Source organism: Ziziphus jujuba, chromosome 8 (genome assembly GCF_031755915.1).
Source record: "Ziziphus jujuba cultivar Dongzao chromosome 8, ASM3175591v1".
Taxonomy (NCBI): Eukaryota; Viridiplantae; Streptophyta; class Magnoliopsida; order Rosales; family Rhamnaceae; genus Ziziphus; species Ziziphus jujuba.
The window spans coordinates 3,645,543-3,658,202 of record NC_083386.1 but is presented as its reverse complement, the minus strand read 5'-3'; the positions used below and the strand labels follow the sequence as shown (position 1 = coordinate 3,658,202).

Sequence of the window (12,660 nt, the reverse complement as noted above, 5' to 3'; positions counted from 1 at the left end):
CAGACTATAAAAAGGGTCTAGGGCAAGCAAACAACATATACTGTATATTATTATTGAGACTAGGATTTTCAAAGATCTAAGAGTGGTTTGAGAGTAGTGTATCCATAGGCACATTTAAACTATATTCGGGACGGGGTGTTACATTTAAACTATATTTTTATTACTATATGACCAAAAACTGAAAAAAAAAAATAATAAAAGGTTAAAAAATTTTATTTTTTTTGCTATTAAACTTTCGTTTATTTATTTATTTATTTATTTATTTTTTTGGGTCTTAGACTAATTTACAAAGGTATTATTTTTTTATAAGAAAAAAAAAAAACACGTATCATGTAGTTATTTTTTTATGACTAGAATTGAACAATGAGAGTGTATACTCCTTTTACGATTCCTCTAAAAAAATATTTAAATTTCTATTTAAGCCACAATGATTTGTGTCGACCAGGGTTGGAAGCCTACAATCATGGCTCCATTCCTCGCCCACACAAACTATTTTTTTTTTTTTTTATTTATAAATCTTTACACAAAAACCATTGTGAGAGGTAAAAGGTATAATATTGGGGGCTATTATTAGCCCCTTACTATTGTTCCATTAATGAAAAGTAACAAGATTTGAAAAAATATAAAATAAAATAATATTTGTCCATGTAAGATGGACAGGTGGAGTTTAGGGATTGGGTGTGGATGTGTATAATTATATGTGCTCAATTAACACGCTTGCCATGCATATATTGAGATATTCCCACAAAAATTAAAAATCAAAAAACAGAATTATTCAAAAAATTGAAGCGAAAGTGTTTGGAGAACCAATGATTGATGCAACTTTAAGGAAGTATTTCCAAATAAGCAAGTAATCACCCGCTAAGACGGGGCTTACTTGGCATACAATCTGAAGGAAGCAGACAAGAAGAATGAGAAGGTCGAAGCCTATATAAAAATAATTTATTAAGAACAAAAAAAAAAAAAAAAAAAGGGCTTACTTGGCATACAATCTGAAGGAAGCAGACAAAAAGAATGAGAAGGTCGAAGGCTATATAAAAATAATTTATTAAGAACAAAAAATAAAAAAATAAAAAAATAAAAAAAAAAAGAAGAAAAGAAAACTACCTACACTTTTGACAAGACCCAAATTCCAAAATAGTTGTCATATAAGCATAAGACGAATCAGATATTTGTTGATAAATATATATGTAGGACAAAAATGTGAGATAGGAACAGTGCAAATAACTATATAATATTATAAATATATAGTTGCATATACACTATTTCTTCGTCTTTTTTTTTAAAATGTTTTACACGATTTGTTGTCTTGTTTCACATGATTCATGTTTTATTTCTTGAATTGTCTTGTTTCACATGATGCTATATATGGTGGACGAATTAGAATTTTAGAATTTCTTTTTTAGAATCATTCACATTTGATTTGAATTTAAATCATATTTTTATTAGTACTATATGTCCAAAAAAAATTTAAAAAAAAATAAAATTTCGATTTTTACTATTAAATATTTGTTTATGCAAATTAAATTATATAGAAATGTTATTTTGGTCATAAACTAATTTATATAGGTACCATGTAATTGCCTTTTTTTAAGGAAAAAAAGAAAAAAACTTGTTACGTAATTACTTGTGTATAGTACAGTTTTTACAATTTACTATATATCCGAAATGGAAGTCCCACCAAGATATATATACAAACGCAAGACTGGACATACACAATTTGAAAAGTGAATCATACAAGTCTTGTGTGAGTTTTAATTTCCATTTATCTCTATTAGATAATAAAGTTGTAAGGGAAAATTACAAGAATGCCCCTTTGCCAAACTTTACTCAAGTTTTGATTTACCCTCTAAATTTTTCTTTGTAGAAATTTACCCACATAAGCTTTGGTGTAGCATCAATTTATCTTATATTTTGAACTTTTTTGATAGATTTTGATTAAATTGATCAATCAGTATTCAATTTTTTTACTTAAATACATAATATGTCTACATGAAAAAAACCAAATAAAAAAGTTGAACTACAATTTTAACAAACGAAACTAATACATGTCTCTTGCAAATTACAAGCATAAGATAATTTAGGTCGTTATTTGCTGATAAATATAGGACTGAAAGTAAAAGATTCTCACCAAAAAAAAGGACTGAAAGTGAAAGTGAGATAGGACCACCCAAATACGTATATGGCATATATATTGTTGTATATATACAATTTGTTTGTCTTTTTTTTCTTTTAGGTGTGTTACACGATTTGTTTGTCTTGTTTTCACGTTCCTTTTTTTTTTTTTTTTTTTTTCTTTGGGGTGAATTGACTTGTTTCACATGATGATCAATGGAAGCATTAGCTAGAGGGTGGGAGTGGCTATATATGGTCGACAGATTACAATTTTAGAAAAATTTTATTGGAATTATTCACATTTGTTATGAATTGAACTATATTTTTATTACTATTTGTCCAAAATATTAAAAAAATAAAATAAATACATAGAAATGTTTTTGTTTTCATCATAAACTAATTCATATAGGTACTGTAACACCCCATCCCGAAATACACCGGAAATTTCTCAAATTTGATTAAGGTTGATTGGGTTTGACCATCGTTGACCAAAACGGGGTCAAATGTTGACTTTTTGTTCCTGATGGAATTTCACATTGATCGAGATATCATTAAAAAGTACACATTGTCACGAGTCCATAGACTAGTAGCACGTCGAAAACGAAGCTACGGTTTGAAAGTTATAAGCAAAACAAGTTGAGGTCCAAACTGTCCAAGGGGTGCCGGAGTTGACTTTTTGTTCATGCAAAGTTGAGCTTTGACTCATGCATGGTTGTGAAGTACTCGTCTGTTAGGACCTGTCCAAAATTCCTCACCGGAACCCTGGACAAGCCTTGATCCCAGGGAAACCCTACCGGACCCTCCGATGGAAAATTCGGCAGAACCTCCCCTAAGGGTTGGACTTACCACAAATTTCCTCCCCTAAGGATTCCATCCACATTACTACAATATAATTCCACAATTTGCAGCACTCCAAAAGAACAACAGGGAATTAATGCAGTATTTAATAAAATGCGTCCAATACAGTATAGAGAGCATTATACAAATAAACATGAAATTAATACGATGACAGATAAAGAAGTAATACAGGATGGAGAGGAAAAAGGAAGGAAATTAATACGATCAACGTCTCCCAACCTGGACCTAGGAGAACGGAATTTAAAAACGTGAGATGCTAATCATCTCAGTGAGTGACCCTAACTACTGTACAATTATAACAGTAATAATAATTATAGTGCACTTGATTAATTAAGAATAAATAAATATATAAATAACAATTAATTGAAGATAAAATTTCTCTCAAAACTCTCACCATTCACTCCGTTGGAAATGTTCCCATTTTAAAACATTTTCGCAAAACCCGATTGTTCGTATGCCCAAAAATCAAGGAATCGTTACTTTAATAAATAATAATTAAATAATCCAAATTTAAATAAAATGTAATAGAATATAATAAATAATTTTAGAACACTTTAGGGTTTGAAATTTCTATCTGAAAATTTATACTTGACGCACCACACCATACACCAGTGATGCCCTCTGATATCTAGTGTAACACCCCGTCCTAAATCGCACCGGAATCCGTGCACGTTGACCGAGGTTGACCGTTGACCGTTGACCGAAGGGGGTCAAAAGTTGACTTTTTGACTCGGTGAGAATTTTGAGTTGACTAGGGTACTGTGGCGAAGGGCACGATGCCACGAGTTCGTAGACTGGTAGCACGTCGAAAACGGAGCTACGGTTTGAAAGTTATGAGCAAAACAAGTTGAGGTCCAAACTGTCCAAGGGGTGCCGGAGTTGACTTTTTATTCATGCAAGGTTGAGCTTTGACTCATGAATGGTTGTGAAGTGCTCATCGATACGAGTCCATAGACTAGCGGCACGTCCGATTTGGACATGTGGTTTGAAAGTTATGGACCTGTAAATTTTTTCAAATACTGTATTATTTTAATATTATTTTTTTACACGCATAACGAGGTGCCACGTGTGATTCAATGAAGGTGGCCATGTGTCACCATGGTGAAATGCCACATGTCAACTATGTGAAAAAAAAAAAAAAATCAAATTATTTTATTATTTTTGAATAATAATATTATTATTAATATTATTTAATTATTTCTTTTTCTTTTCCTTTTTCTTTTTCTTTTTCTTTTTCTTTTTCTTTTCTTTTCTTTTCCCCACGTGGGAAAACACCAATCCTTTCTTTTTCTTTTTCTTTTTCTTTTTTTTTTTTCTTTTTTCCTTCTTCTTCCCCGAAATACACACACACACGCAGCTTTTCTTTCTTCTCTTCCGGCCGTCCCTCTCTCTCTCCCGTGTTTTTGAATTCCGACCACCCATAGCCCTCACGCGCCAGCCACCAAGGAAGCCCGCCACCTCGCGAGCTTGGCCACCAAGTTTCACGGCCAGCCACCGCCGGACGCGCGCCGATCGGGCCGGAGAAGCCGCCGGCCGGCCAAGTTTCTCTCTCCTCTTTTCTTGTGTTTTCCGGCCAGCCCACTCCCAATTGAGCCTCCTATCCCCCTATTTTGGGTCCTCTGAATCCAAAAATGGCCTCCAATCCCAGAAATTCGAAGCGGTTTGCGAGATATGGGGAAGTGAACACCGGCCGAACCTTTCCGACCAAATTCCGGCCACCTCCGGCGGAATTGGGGTCGACGGAGACCGGATTGGTGATCCTCGTTCCACGAGCTTCGATTCGGTATATCATTCGACCATTTTGGTTAACGTTTGTGTTTGAGCCCCCGGGTATCGGGTATTATTTACCCGATTAAAATATTAATTTATTTGACTGTCTATGAATTTTGTTCTAGGAGCACCGGTGAGTCGTGAAATTGATCCCGTGATGGATCGTAGGTTAATTGCGTGCTCCAGGTGAGTGATCCACCTTTAAAAATATTTTCGGGGTAATTAATTGTATTTATGTGGTATTAATTTGGTATCTGTAAAATTGTGCTCATGTGGTGTATTTTAAATATAATCGGGAAAAATATTATTTTATATATATATTTACCATTGGTAATAAATGGAAATTTTGGGATCATTAAGAAATTCCCGATTATTATTTTATGGTGATTTAATTATGAATTATATTGTTGTTTAATTTATTATGCATGAGCAAAGTGAATTTTGGTGGTATTTGTACGTGGTTTTAAATTTGATTTTCTGGGCATAATTGGGTTAAATATTTTACGAAAATATTTGGTTATATTTTATAAATTATGCCCGCGGTATTTTTATGGTTGCATCTCGTATTTCGAGGAAAATTGTGGTTTGTTGATTATCGATGTTTTCGTACCGGGTTGTTGAATAAAAATATGTGGGATGGTGTTTTGTGAAAATTTGGTATACTTCCCACGGTAATTTGTAAAACGGTACGGTTGGTTATTATTGTTTATTTTTAGACGCACTCACACAGTATTGGTGTTCTGGTGTATGGTGTATGGACACGTGGTAGTGCGCGGTTATTATCTGGTTTAGCGCACGGTTATTACTTCACCCGTGAGTTGCCATTGGACCGTGGGCAGGCAAGGTTATTGTTGTGCACAGCCGCCCCCCTCCTTGGCCGGGTTGATGGTTTTTAGCAGTTGGTAATGTCGGGACGCCGAAGTGACCACTGCAGGTTTCTCTCTTTAACCTCTCGCCAGTCGGTGCTCGGGACGCTGGGTATCGGAGGGCATCACCGGTATATGGTGTGGTGCGTCAGGTGTAATTGTCGGTGTAAATTGCAATTAAAGTTTAAAACCCCAAAGGTGTTCAAAAAAAAAATTATTTATTATAATTTATTACAGAATATTTATATTTGGGGTATTTATTTATTTGTTTATTTGTTGTTTATTAATTCGTTTAGTTCCTTGGTTTTTGGGAAGTACGTACAAGGGTTTTGTGAAAATGTTTTAAAAGGGGAACATTTCAAACAGAGTGAATAGTGAAAGTTTTGAGAGAAATTATTACTTTAAATATTTATTTATTTATTTATTTAATTGTTCGGTATTGCTTAATTAAATTCCTTTATTTTTATATTATTAATATTAAAGGTGTATAGTAGTTAGGGTCACTCACTGAGATGATTAGCATCTCACACTCTTAAATTCCGTTCCCCTAGGTCCAGGTTGGAGACGTTGATTGTCCGGGGCGAGCCCAACGTCTCAGTTCGTTGCCGAAGGTTCAAGAAGTTTTTCTTCCCTTTTTCCTCTCTATCCTGTATTGCTTCTTTATCTGTTATTTTTATAAATTCCACATTTGTCGTATAATGCTCTGTATACTGTATTGGACGTGTCGTTGTTTTTATGCACTGGGTTGCTGCTGTTGTTTTATTTTTGAAGTGCTGAAATTTGTGGAACAATTTGTAGTTGTGGGAGGAATAAGGGGATGTTTATAGAAGTGTGTTTTCAGTGCAGGTAGTTTGTGGTAAGTAAATCCCTTAGGGGAGACTCTGTCGGATTTTCCGTTGGAGGGTCCGGTAGGGTTTCCCTGGGATCAGGGCTGTCTAGGGTTCCGGGGAAGGAATTCTGGACGGGTCCTGACAGTTGGTATCAGAGCTCTAGGTTCTAGTATTCCTAAGGGACTGTGCATTGTTGTGCATCCCATCCGTGTCTAATCTCTCGTTTTATCCGTCTTAAAGCGTTCTTTTCGTTTGTCTCGAAGCAAATTCGTTGCCCGAGTTTGAATAACTCTAATCTTCGGGGGTGTCAAAATATTTTTCCGATCGATTATGAAAATTAAATACTTTTCAACGTGGTATTTGAAATTAAAGGTGTTTTATTCAAGTATTTTTTGTTTATGTTCGTATATGTATTTGTATGTTATATTGTTTGATATTATACTGCACCATATGGAGACGGCGAACCATTGTGGTCCATGTAGAGCTAGCCCCATGATCATGTTGCCTACGAGTCCAGGGGATCGGACGGCCAATATAGGCAACCACCCTGGTTTGTATTGGTAGCAGAGTGTCGGCGACAGTTGGAATCATGGATTACGTAATATGTAGAAGGTATCGTACGTACCTCCATTACAAGTGTGCATATTTGTTTTATGTTGTGGTTTTTCCAAGACCGACTTCAGCGACGTAAGAAATTTCGAGGACGAAATTTTTGTAAGGGGGGAAGGTTGTAACACCCCGTCCTGAACCATGTCGAAAATTTTTGCACGTTGACCGAGGTTGACTGTTGACCGTTGACCAAGGGGTCAAAAGTTGACTTTTTGATCCGGTTCAAATTCTAGGTTGACTGAGGTATCGTTACGAAGTACACGTTGGCACGAGTTCGTAGACTGGTAGCACGTTGAAAACGGAGCTACGGTTTGAAAGTTTTGAGCAAAACAAGTTGAGGTCCAAACTGTCCAAGGGGAGTTGGGGTTGACTTTTTATTCATGCAAGGTTGAGCGTTGACTCATGCATGGTTGTGAAGTGCTCGTCGATACGAGTTCGTAGACTAGCGGCACGTCCGATTTGGACATGTGGTTTGAAAGTTATGGACCTGTAAAGTTTTTCAAATACTGTATTATTTTAATATTATTTTTACACGCATAACGAGGTGCCACGTGTGACTCAATGAAGTTGGCCATGTGTCACCATGGTGAAATGCCACATGTCAACCATGTGAAAAAATCAAATTATTTTATTATTTTTGAATAATAATATTATTATTAATATTATTTAATTATTTCTTTTTCTTTTCCTTTTTCTTTTTCTTTTTCTTTTTCTTTTTCTTTTCTTTTCTTTTCCCCACGTGGGAAAACACCAATCCTTTCTTTTTCTTTTTCTTTTTCTTTTTTTTTTTTCTTTTTTCCTTCTTCTTCCCCGAAATACACACACACACGCAGCTTTTCTTTCTTCTCTTCCGGCCGTCCCTCTCTCTCTCCCGTGTTTTTGAATTCCGACCACCCATAGCCCTCACGCGCCAGCCACCAAGGAAGCCCGCCACCTCGCGAGCTTGGCCGCCAAGTTTCACGGCCAGCCACCGCCGGATGCGCGCCGATCGGGCCGGAGAAGCCGCCGGCCGGCCAAGTTTCTCTCTCCTCTTTTCTTGTGTTTTCCGGCCAGCCCACTCCCAATTGAGCCTCCTATCCCCCTATTTTGGGTCCTCTGAATCCAAAAATGGCCTCCAATCCCAGAAATTCGAAGCGGTTTGCGAGATATGGGGAAGTGAACACCGGCCGAACCTTTCCGACCAAATTCCGGCCACCTCCGGCGGAATTGGGGTCGACGGAGACCGGATTGGTGATCCTCGTTCCACGAGCTTCGATTCGGTATATCATTCGACCATTTTGGTTAACGTTTGTGTTTGAGCCCCCGGGTACCGGGTATTATTTACCCGATTAAAATATTAATTTATTTGACTGTCTATGAATTTTGTTCTAGGAGCACCGGTGAGTCGTGAAATTGATCCCGTGATAGATCGTAGGTTAATTGCGTGCTCCAGGTGAGTGATCCACCTTTAAAAATATTTTCGGGGTAATTAATTGTATTTATGTGGTATTAATTTGGTATCTGTAAAATTGTGCTCATGTGGTGTATTTTAAATATAATCGGGAAAAATATTATTTTATATATATATTTACCATTGGTAATAAATGGAAATTTTGGGATCATTAAGAAATTCCCGATTATTATTTTATGGTGATTTAATTATGAATTATATTGTTGTTTAATTTATTATGCATGAGCAAAGTGAATTTTGGTGGTATTTGTACGTGGTTTTAAATTTGATTTTCTGGGCATAATTGGGTTAAATATTTTACGAAAATATTTGGTTATATTTTATAAATTATGCCCGCGGTATTTTTATGGTTGCATCTCGTATTTCGAGGAAAATTGTGGTTTGTTGATTATCGATGTTTTCGTACCGGGTTGTTGAATAAAAATATGTGGGATGGTGTTTTGTGAAAATTTGGTATACTTCCCACGGTAATTTGTAAAACGGTACGGTTGGTTATTATTGTTTATTTTGAGACGCACTCACACAGTATTGGTGTTCTGGTGTATGGTGTATGGACACGTGGTAGTGCGCGGTTATTATCTGGTTTAGCGCACGGTTATTACTTCACCCGTGAGTTGCCATTGGACCGTGGGCAGGCAAGGTTATTGTTGTGCACAGCCGCCCCCCTCCTTGGCCGGGTTGATGGTTTTTAGCAGTTGGTACTGTCGGGACGCCGAAGTGACCACTGCAGGTTTCTCTCTTTAACCTCTCGCCAGTCGGTGCTCGGGACGCTGGGTATCGGAGGGCATCACCGGTATATGGTGTGGTGCGTCAGGTGTAATTGTCGGTGTAAATTGCAATTAAAGTTTAAAACCCCAAAGGTGTTCAAAAAAAAAATTATTTATTATAATTTATTACAGAATATTTATATTTGGGGTATTTATTTATTTGTTTATTTGTTGTTTATTAATTCGTTTAGTTCCTTGGTTTTTGGGAAGTACGTACAAGGGTTTTGTGAAAATGTTTTAAAAGGGGAACATTTCAAACAGAGTGAATAGTGAAAGTTTTGAGAGAAATTATTACTTTAAATATTTATTTATTTATTTATTTAATTGTTCGGTATTGCTTAATTAAATTCCTTTATTTTTATATTATTAATATTAAAGGTGTATAGTAGTTAGGGTCACTCACTGAGATGATTAGCATCTCACACTCTTAAATTCCGTTCCCCTAGGTCCAGGTTGGAGACGTTGATTGTCCGGGGCGAGCCCAACGTCTCAGTTCGTTGCCGAAGGTTCAAGAAGTTTTTCTTCCCTTTTTCCTCTCTATCCTGTATTGCTTCTTTATCTGTTATTTTTATAAATTCCACATTTGTCGTATAATGCTCTGTATACTGTATTGGACGTGTCGTTGTTTTTATGCACTGGGTTGCTGCTGTTGTTTTATTTTTGAAGTGCTGAAATTTGTGGAACAATTTGTAGTTGTGGGAGGAATAAGGGGATGTTTATAGAAGTGTGTTTTCAGTGCAGGTAGTTTGTGGTAAGTAAATCCCTTAGGGGAGACTCTGTCGGATTTTCCGTTGGAGGGTCCGGTAGGGTTTCCCTGGGATCAGGGCTGTCTAGGGTTCTGGGGAAGGAATTCTGGACGGGTCCTGACACCAGCTGAGTGACTCACCTTCAAATTAATTTTGGGGAATTTAATTGTTGAATATATTATGTGTGAATTAAATATTTGGAATTTAATTTCTATGTGCCAAATATTTATTGGATTTATTGTAGAATTATTTATGAATTTATTGGATTTAAGAAAATGCGAATTCTACAAATTTATGCCGTGTGGAATTATTTTATGGTTTTGAGGATTTTGAAATTGGTGTGGTTTTAATGGTAAATTGGGCACGATTTGATTTTCAAATATTTCAAGGAAAATATTTGGTTATGTTGGTGATTTCAATTTTTATGAAATATGCCCATAAAATATTATGGGATTTGATTATGATATTTCGAGAAATTATTTATGCTTGGAAAAAAATGTGGATATTTGAATTGATAGATTTGGGAGTTGGTGGATTTGAAAATCATGGAATTTATGGTATGGATTATAAGGAAATTGTGGAGAATTTCCCGGTTCAAGCGGATGGATTATGCCCGCTATGCTTATGAAAAATGTGAAATTTGTTTTATGATTTAAATTTATGGATTTTATAATTTTTAGATGCACCGTGCACGTACTGGTGTTCTGATTATGTGATATGGTATATGTGATATGGTTAGTGTGCACACGGTTGTGATTAGCGCGCAGGTGGGTGTGAGTAGCGCGCGGTTGATATTATGAGGGTGTCCTGTGGATGCCATCGGAGAGGGCGGCCACCCCCCTTTGGCCGGGACACCAGGTTAGCAGCGGCGCTGTGGGACGCCACGCGACCGTATGCCGGTTTCTCTCTATAACCTCCTGTCTGGCGGTACCTTGGGACGCTGGGTACTGTTGGCGCCACTGGTATATAGTGGGTGCATCAACTGATTTTTGGAACTGTGTTTTAAAAATAAAATGTTTGGAAACTGTATTGGAAAAATAAAATTAATTATTACTGTTCGGATATTTATTTGATGTCTTGGTTTTCGGGGAATATGAATAAAGGGTTTTGTGAAATTGTTTTAAAAGGGGAACCTTTCCAACTGAGAGAATTGTAAGGGTTTTGAGAGAAAATATTATTTCCAAATAATTATTATTTGTACTTATTACTGTGATATTATATGGTATAGTAGTAGGGTCGCTCACTGAGATGATTAGCATCTCACACTCTTAAATTTCGTTCCTCTAGGTACCAGGTTGTCGGCGTTCACTCGGAGCAGACTTGATCTTCCTCGCTGTTTTAGTTCGGCAGTACCCTGTTATTCTTTTATTGCAGTTGTAATATTTCTTTCACTCTTGTTGTATTTATTTTGCACTGGATTACTGTATTTATTTTTTTTAAGTGCTGCAATTTGTGGAATCGATTTGTAGTACTGTGGGAGGAATAAGGGGATAATTTTAGAAGTGTGTTTTCAGTGCAGGGAATTTTGTGGTAAGTAAATCCCTTAGGGGAGGCTCTGCCGGATTTTCCGTTGGAAGGTTCGGTAGGGTTTCCCTGGGATCAGGGCTGTATAGGGTTCCGGGGAAGGAATTCTGGACGGGTCCTGACAGTTGGTATCAGAGCTCTAGGTTCTAGTATTCCTAAGGGACTGTGCATTGTTGTGCATCCTATCCATGTTTAATCTCTCGTTTTACCCGTGTGAAAGCGTTCTTTCTGTTTGTCTCGAAGTAAATTCGTTGCCCGAGTTTGAATAACTCTAATCTTCGAGGGTGTCAATTAGGATCATCTAGCCTAACGGGAAATTCCTATGCCCTAGTCGATGGTCGAGGATGCCTTTTCTTTTTGAAGGTCAAGCTTATCATCGTGAATGGTATCCGTTTCGTTCATGGAGAAGAAGGATGATTGCCTAAGGATGTGTGTCGATCGATTTCAAGGCGTCAAATATTTTTCCGATCGTTTATCAAAAAATTAAATGCTTTTCAAAGTGGTATTTGAAATTAAAAGTGTTTTATTCAAGTATTTTTGGTTTTTGTTCGTACATGTATTTGTATGTTATATTGTGTAATATTATACTGCACCATATGGAGGCGGCGAACCAATGTGGTCCATGTAGAGCTAGCCCCATGATCATGTTGCCTACGAGCCCGGGGAATTGGACGGCCAATATAGGCAACCACCCTGGTTTGTATTGGTAGCAGAGTGTCGGCGACAGTTGGAATCATGGATTACGTAACATGTAGAAGGTGTCGTACGTACCTCCATTACAAGCGTGCATATTTTATTTTATGCTATGGATTTTAAGATATGATTTTCAATGTGGAGTTTTAACAATTGCCTATGCAAGTTAGGTATATTTGAAAAATATATTTTATTATTTGTTTTATGTTATGGTTTTTCCAAGAGCGACTTAAGGGTTAAGTATCGCCAGTCGAGAATCCAAAGCAGGGTATCGTTGAGTTAAAAATGGAGATCTTAAAGGAAGCACGCGATTCAAAGTATGCGATACACCCCAAGGGTACCAAGACGTATGGAATGCTCACTGGATGACATGGTGGTTTGGCACGATAAAGGAAGTTGCAAGATCCGAATAAAGGTACTTAGGTCACCGAT

At 36.9% G+C, this 12,660-nt stretch overlaps 1 long non-coding RNA gene across 1 annotated transcript; it reads left to right on the top strand.

Moving 5' to 3' along the window:
• Positions 1 to 4,395: 4,395 nt before the first annotated feature.
• On the top strand, positions 4,396 to 6,371 carry LOC132805122 (uncharacterized). Its single transcript, XR_009640467.1, has 3 exons — positions 4,396 to 4,756; positions 4,869 to 4,929; positions 6,161 to 6,371. It is a non-coding gene; the product is annotated as an uncharacterized LOC132805122 (long non-coding RNA).
• The last annotated feature ends 6,289 nt before the right edge of the window (positions 6,372 to 12,660 follow it).